Source organism: Apium graveolens, chromosome 8 (assembly GCF_009905375.1).
Source record: "Apium graveolens cultivar Ventura chromosome 8, ASM990537v1, whole genome shotgun sequence".
Classification (NCBI taxonomy): Eukaryota; Viridiplantae; Streptophyta; class Magnoliopsida; order Apiales; family Apiaceae; genus Apium; species Apium graveolens.
The window spans coordinates 182,303,506-182,311,952 of record NC_133654.1 but is presented as its reverse complement, the minus strand read 5'-3'; the positions used below and the strand labels follow the sequence as shown (position 1 = coordinate 182,311,952).

At 36.0% G+C, this 8,447-nt stretch overlaps 1 non-coding gene across 1 annotated transcript; it reads right to left on the bottom strand.

Annotated features, from left to right (window-relative positions):
- Positions 1 to 6,093: 6,093 nt before the first annotated feature.
- Positions 6,094 to 6,200, bottom strand: LOC141681636 (small nucleolar RNA R71). The gene has a single exon (XR_012559063.1). It is a non-coding gene; the product is annotated as a small nucleolar RNA R71 (small nucleolar RNA).
- Between the last annotated feature and the right edge of the window lie 2,247 nt (positions 6,201 to 8,447).

The following is an 8,447-nucleotide window of genomic DNA, read 5'->3' as shown; positions in this document are numbered from 1 at the left end:
TGACTCAGGAGGCATAATCATAAATTCTCCTCCCGTGGAATTCGAACATGTGACCAAGATGATAGTTATTCCCTCTTTAACCAACTGAGCCAAAGCTAACATAAATTTTATATCACCTTAAGCTATTTTTGGCCTAAGGTAACATTTTAGGGGCCCTATTGTAACATTTTTTTTGTTACAGAACACTTTTTTTGGTGTAGTGTACAAAATACATGTAACAGTGTATTTCTCAAAGTGTAGGATCATAGTATATATTTATGATTTTAACTTGGAATGCAGAGAGTTTCAAAATGATATTCTTGATATAACATCAAGTATACTTAAGATTATGATATTATAACATAAATATATTTTGTTCACCGATCTCAACAAGTTATCATTTGCAGTTACTTAAGGTAGTCTTATTATCAGTTTTTTTTCAGCTTTAAATTTTAAAAATATATGTAAATATATTTAAAAATTAAAAAAATAAGAAAAAATGGCCAATAAAACTATATAAAAAAGTTTTGTTCTTAGATTTATCATGACAAAAGAACAAAAAAAGAGTTAATTTTATTTTTTTAAAAACTTTAGCACGAGTTTTATAATATCCAGGAAATATCGTGTAATTATTTTTATCAATAAATACTCGTTATGTGATTTTATGTGAATTTTTGGAGAATTATTTGATAATTGGAAGTGATGTTTGGATGTTTATATATGATAAAATTTGGTGTATTTTAATTTTTAATTATCCGGAATAAAATATAGATAATTTTGATATATTTCTAGTAATTTTTAGATTGTTATATGATTTTATAAAGATTTATGGATTAATAATTATTTTCTGAGTAATTATAAAACTATTTTATAAAATCGGGAATCGTCCAACTTCAACTATTTTTGCATTTTTATAACCCGAAACTCTTTGGAAAACACCTTTCTAACCTAATTTGATTATTCTGAACATTTTCCGTGTTTTCACTTTTTCGATCTGGGGTACGGTTTGACCCGTACCAGTCCCGACGCTAAATTTTCGATACGATAGCCATTTCGTAGATCAATAAGACCCATATTCTCAAGAGACGGGATTTTTTACATTATTTTCTCGTAGGGTGTTTTGTAAGAGGCTCTCTTTTGATAATTATTTGAATCTGGTATTTAATTTTAATTATAGTTTTTGTTTTAAAAAGTAATTTATGGGAAATTTATTTCCATAAATATTAGAATTATTTTTAAAATTATTTTTATGGCTTCATAATTTCAGTAATTATTTATGGGAATATATAAAATTTAGAAAACAATATTTCATCAATTATTTAACCCAAAATTATTTTATGATTGTATTTAAGGGTAAATTCAGTATAAAATTCTAGAAGGTTTCCAAAATCATGAAACTCGTATTTTCTTAAGTTGGGAATATTTCAGGAATTTTAAAATTATTCCGGAAAATTTTCGGATTAAATTCACCCGCACATTTGTTCGTTAAATCATTAAATATGGTACAATGCGCATTCCAACAATGATTTAAAAATTATAAAAATTTTAAATTATCAGTTTTTAATTATTCCGGGAATTTTGAAACTATCATGATAGTTTTTCGGGATATTTTACCCGTGAATCGCTCGTTAAATCGCTAAATTCGGTGTTAGATGCGAGTAATAAAAATCATAAAAAAATTAGAAAAATATGTACACCCTTATCCTTTATTTTTGTTAATCTCTCCAGCATCTCTACTGCCTCTCTCTCTCTCTCTCGCTCTCTCTCTAATCTCTCTGCTCTCCCTTATCTCTTTCTCCTTTCTTTCTCTGCTTTCCTCCTCCTGTTGCCCTATTCTGCCGCCTTGCTCCGGTACTTTTTCGGTCGTCTTTTTCTGGTTACTAGCTTCGATTCATTCATGTTGATATATATATATACATATACTCGTGTGTATATTTGTGTTATTGTGTGTGTGAAGTGTGTGTGTGTGTTTCGTGTATGTGTGTTGGTGTCGTGTGCGGTGGTGCATTTGCGCGTGTTGTGCTGTGTGGCTTGGCTTTTGTTTCTCTGACCCTATCTTTTATTGCCGATTGATTTCTATTTTCCGGCTGTGCGTGTGCGCGTGGGCCGGTAGTCCTGTAAATTGATTTTTTTATGATATTTTAATTTCTAAACTAATTCGTAATGAAAATTATTCGATGTTTACGGTATTTAATTATATTTATTGGGGAAATTAGCGTCGGACGCCCGATATAAATGGGAACCCACAAATTTTACCGTTGTCGGCGATGAGCCTCGGTGAGCCGCCGACGGTGGACGATGATGATTTTAATCTGGGTCCTACCTTTATATAAAAAATAAAAAATTATAAATAAAAAATAAATAAATTAGTTTGTAAAAATTACCTTTGAAACGAAAATATTTATTTATTGTATCAAATTTGAATTGCGAGATTGGAATTGTGATTGTTGTGATTTGACGGCGGTTATGTTTCGACGGGTATGCCGATAAACAGAGGAGACGCTGCCCGATTTTCGAGAAAAATTAAATTCGAAAATACGGGGACGTTTCTTGAGATTATCAGGATTACTAGTCGAATGTATATAACTATATAATTAAGAATATTTTACGGAACCTACTTGCGTGTCGTGATAAATATTTTGTAATATAGCTGACAACCCTGTTTTCCCGAAGCAACGGATATATGTGTTTTCTGAAAAGAAATACCGAACCGAGTTTTGAGTACGTGGACCCTAACTATTATGTGTATTATAATAACACATATAAATACGAGTCGGGTTATGAAGTCGTATGGGTACAATTGATAGTGAGGTTATGTTAATCATAAGCGACCGCCTAATTAAGGGTATTTCAATTCTGTAGGATTCAGACGAAAGACCCAAGTTTGAAAGTAGGTTTAAAAATAACCTAGCATTCGGTAGGAAAAGCTCTGCAAGATGCGGATTGTTCAAGATGATAGGAACCAGACGTTTGGTAAGAATGGAATTGAGTAGTATCGAGTATCTAGCTTCTAGCAATTGCATGAGCAACATATTGGAATAGAAGGATAGTAAGATCATGAGACGTCAGACTAAGATGACTGCGTTATTGCTAAATACCAAAGGCAAGTATTCCTGAAGTTTCTTGTTATATACTGCAAGTATTTTTTTCCTATTCTAAGTTCAGAATAGTTAAATGTTTTACATTCGCTGCAATTACTCTTGATTATGCAAGTACCTTTCATTATTGTTCCTTTATTATCGATTGATCTCTTGAGCAAATACCTATTATTCCGGGTTATTTGCGAACCTTGAATCGAGATGTTTTGAAATCAAAATGATTTGATATCAAAATACTCTACGGACTGGATGGTTACGATAGGGCCGGGAATGGACCGGACCCTAAGGGTCGGGGATGGACCGAAACCCTGATATTGGGCCATAGTGCCTGGGTACCCGTATAGATCTATACAAGTAGGTATAGATCTACACCATATCCTGACTGATCAGCAGGATATGAGTGTGAACATTGATCTAGTGTCCAGTCTAATTTATTATTGATCACCATTAACGACATTCCTTCTTAGAAAGTTCTGTGATTATAAAATCGGACAAAGACCTAGTTCAGAAGATGAATCAGTAAATTACTCGTTGCTTTTGATTTATGATTGAAGGCTAATAAAGGCCAATGTTTTATTCGCTCAACCCCTCAAATAAATAAAAATATTTATAAATTATTTAAAGATTGTGTATGGAGATTTCTTTTGATATTGATACCTGAAAATCATTTATATTACTTGTTGGGCATTTTTGGCTCACTCTTGCTTTGTGAATTCTTATTTTTTTTAGAATCAAATGAGGATAAAAGTGAATAGCTCTCGACAGACAACAAAAATTTGATAGATCTCAGCTGCAAGATGATGGAGACGTTAGAGTGAAGAAGACAAGAGAGTTAGTACAGAGGTAATCAACTTTTATTTAGTTGTTGTAGATTTTAGAAGGTTAGTGTTGAGTGGTATTTATGACACTTTATTATGCTTCGTAAAGCATTGAATTGGTGTATTTGTACTCAAATTATTGATATTTTAATGTGTTTTCTAGTGTTTTTGCATATTCAGGCATTCTCCGGGTAATTAGGTGAATTAGCATTGTTTTGGTGCTAATTTGGTGTCAGTTTGGTGTTGGAATAAAGCTAGTGGAAGACCATCTCAAATCAAGAAGGAAAAAGAAGAAGTCAAAGTTTTGAACAGTGAGCCAGCGCACCCGCGCTGTCAAAACGCGCGGCCGCAGCCAAACATCAGAAACCCAGCGCGCGCGCTGATCAAGCACGCGCCCGTGCCATGTCGGGATAGAAGAATCCTGATTCTACTTGGCTTTTAAGAGAAACACTTCTACTTTGCATGGGGCTGCTATATAAACAATTTAAAGCTCATTTTTTAGAGATATCAAGGTGAGACATATCAGAGCTAAGGGAGAAGACGGCAAGAGACCTATATCACAATTCAACAAAGGCGAAGACGATCCAGTTTATTCTTATGAATCTTTGATTTGAGTTATAATATTGGATGCTTGTTTCTTGTTTTATTGAACCTATACTCTTGTGTTAAGTTTGTTTTATTATTCATTATGAAGACTATAAATACTACGTTTATTATACCATGTTTTCATCGGAATCCACGTTGATGATGAGTCCGATTATGGGTTAATCGTTATCGTGGGGTTCTAGCGGATTTATTTATGGATTTCTTTAGTTGATTTGTTTTGATGCCTTAGTGTGTGGTGATTGTATGATAACCTAGTATTGGTTGTGCTTATTCTTCCTATGAGCATCGCAAACTTATAAGATAGTGTGTTAATCTTTAATGAAACGAAAGTGAATTTAAGGATTTAGAACTTGCCATGCTAGCATAGGTTCATGTATTTGTTATGCATGATTCATGGGTAATTTGAACCATCTTACTTGCCCTATATAATCAAGATAGATAACTTGTGCTTAAACCGTTATGTTTTCAAATTCTATAGACATATAGGGTTTCAATATAATTGGTGTTTATTCAGCTTCTATCTCTTTTGTGGATGTCTGGTAGTATGGTATTCGTGCAACGAAAGTTGGCGTTTATCAGTTTCGTGTTGTCTGATTAGTGTCATCACCATTGCATGCTAAGGTTAAGAACGAAAAGGCTATTGAATGATGTATTTAATGAAGTTAGAATCCCATGTTTGTCATATATATTAATTCACTCATTCTTATTTTCTTAGTTATAATTGTTAGTTTAATTCTTAGTTGGAAACAACCTCAAATTATTATTCGTCTTAGTATTGAATAATAACCATACATTGTTGCTTAAGTGCATAAATTATAAAGTTAACCTAAATCAGTCTCTGTTGGAAGGAATCTGACTTATATCTTATACTACTTGCGAACGCGTATACTTGCATGTAATTTTAGCGCGTGTTTAGCTACTAACAAGTTTTTGGCGCCGCTAACGGGGACTCGATGTTAATTTTTAGTTTATATATTTTCCATCAGTGGTCGTTAAAGTTCATTGACTCGAACATTGTTACTTATATGTTTCCTTGTCTTATTTCAGGTACTCTAGCGAGGGTGTATGCATACGCGTTCACGGTTTTGTAGGAGAACTCTGGATAAAGTCGAGGAAGAAGTTGTGGTGGTTCGAAGGGAAGTTTTTGCAGAAGAAAAGAAGGTAGAAAAAGAAGAGAAAGTCGAGGAACCAGTTTTAGTAGTGATGGGAGATTAAGCAGAAAATCCTAAGGCTTTGATGAACTATTCTCAGCCTAAGATCAATGACATTCAGTCAAGCATCATCAGGCCAGCCATGAGGGCTAACACTTTTGAGATCAAGTCAAGCATGATTCAGATGATACATAACTCAGTTCAGTTTGGGGGTTCTCCTACTAAAGACCCCAACATGCACATCATGGATTTCATCGAGATCTACGACACTTCAAGCTCAATAATGTGACTGAAGATGCTATCAAGTTGCGACTCTTCCCATTCTCTCTGAGGGATAAAGCTAAGTGCTGGTTACATTCTCTACCAGCAGGTTCTATCACCACTTGGGAAGATCTTGCGCAAAAGTTTCTCACTAAATTCTTCCTTATGGCGAAGACTGCTGCTATTAGGAATGCTCTTACTCAGTTTGCTCAGCCAACTGGAGAATCTCTATGTGAGGCTTGGGATCGATATAAGGAGATGGTAAGGAATTGACCACACCATGGCATGCCTGATTGGATGATTATAAACTATTTCTACAATGGATTGGGTGCTACTTCTAGACCCATGCTCGATGCAGCATCAGGAGGAGCCTTATGGGCTAAGAGCTACGATGAAGCTTATGAATTGATCGAACTGATGGCTGCTAATGAATACCAGAATCCTTCTCAGAGACTGACTCAGGGAAAAGTAGCCGAAATTCTGGAGTTGGATGCAGCAACTGCTATAGCTGCCCAACTTAAGGCTTTGACGATGAAGGTGGATACTCTGGCTAATTACGGACTTAATCAAATCGCTAGTGTCTGTGAGCTTTGTGTTGGTACCCATGAGTGATCAGAGCGTAATTTCTAGTGAATCAGCTCAGTTCATGAGCAACTTTCAGCGTTCGCAGCAACCTGTACCAGCCACTTATCATCCCAACAACCACAATCATCCTAATTTCAGTTGGAGCAATGCTTAGAATGCGGTTCAACAGCCTTATCTGCAGTATCCAGCTAAGCAATACAACCCCCTGGTTTTCAGCAACCGCAATATGCACCAAGGCAGCAAATCCAGTAGCAGCAAGCTAATGAAAAATATGAATTAGAGGAGTTGAAGCTTATGTGCAAGAGTCAAGCTATTTCTATCAAGACCATAGAAAATCAAATTGGACAAATTGCCAATGCCTTGCTAAATCGCCAACCTGATACATTACCTAGTGACACTGAAGTGGCAGGATGGAAGAAAGCTAAGGAGCACATAAAGGCAATCACTTTTAGGTCTGGAAAGGTTGCGAATCCCGAACAAACTCAAGTGTCGATTGAGGAAGCTGGGGCTGAAAAAGAAATAGAGCAGTTGGAAGTAGAAGTGGAACCAAGGAAGACTACTGTTGAGCACACTCCTCCTGAGGGTAATACAGGGGAGAAACAGATATATCCTCCACCGCCTTTTCCTAAGAGGATGCAGAAGAAAAAGCTGGACAAGCAATTTGAGAAGTTTCTGGAGGTGTTCAAGAAACTTCATATCAACATACCTTTCACTAAGGCTCTTGAGCAGATGCCTAGTTACGCAAAGTTTATGAAAGGTATTCTCTCTCAAAAAGTGAAGCTAGATGATTTAAAGATTGTCGCTCTCATGGAGGAATGCAGTGTTATACTGCAACATAAGTTGCCTCCGAAGCTTAAAGATCCGGGAAGCTTCACTATTCCGTGTACTATTGGAAAAGTGTCTTTTGATAGATGCTTATGTGACTTGGGAGCTAGCATCAATCTAATACCTTTGTCAATCTTCAAGCAGTTGGACTTACCTAATCCAAAAGCGACTTATATGACTTTGCAGTTGGCCGACCGTTCTATTACATATCCGCGAGGTATTATGGAGGATGTCTTGGTTAAGATTGATAAACTCATCTTCCCTGCTGATTTCATAATTCTTGATTTCGAGGAGGATAAGAAGATTCCCATAATCTTGGGAAGACCTTTCTTGGTGACTGGCCAAACCTTGATAGATGTGCAGAAGGGTGAGCTTACAATGCGAATACTGGATCAGGACGTAACTTTTAATGTGTTCAATGCTATGAAATTTCCTACGAAAAATGAGGAGTGCTTAAAGGTAGAGTTGGTCAATTCTGCGGTGACTTTGGAACTTGATCAATTGCTGAGGTCTGATGCCTTAGAGAAGGCCTTATTGGGGAAGGCAGATAGTGAAGATGGCGAACATGAAGAGCAATTGCAATATCTGAAAGCTTTTCCCTGGAAGAGGAAGATTGATATGCCTTTTGAATATCTTGGAATGGAGGAATTGAACAAAGCTCCTAAACGCGTCAAGCCATCTATTGAAGATGCCCTCACTCTCGAGCTTAAGCCTTTACCTACACATTTGAGGTATGCTTTTTTAGGTGATGCATCTACTCTGCCTGTGATTATTTTATCTGACCTTTCAGGTAGTGACAAGGAAAAGCTTCTGAGGATTCTGAGAGAGTTCAAATTGGCAATTGGTTGGACTATAGCAGATATCAAGGGAATCATCCCTTCTTATTGCATGCATAAAATTCTGCTAAAAAAAGGTAGCAAGCCTACGGTTGAGTAGAAAAGAAGACTTAACCCGATCATGAAGGAAGTAGTGAAGAACGAAATTCTTAATTGGTTGGATGCATGGATTATTCATCCTATTTCTGACAGTTCATGGGTAAGCCCAGTTCAATGTGTGCCAAAGAAAGGTGGAATTACTGTGGTGGCAAATGAAAAAAATGAGCTTATTCCCACACGAACAGTCAC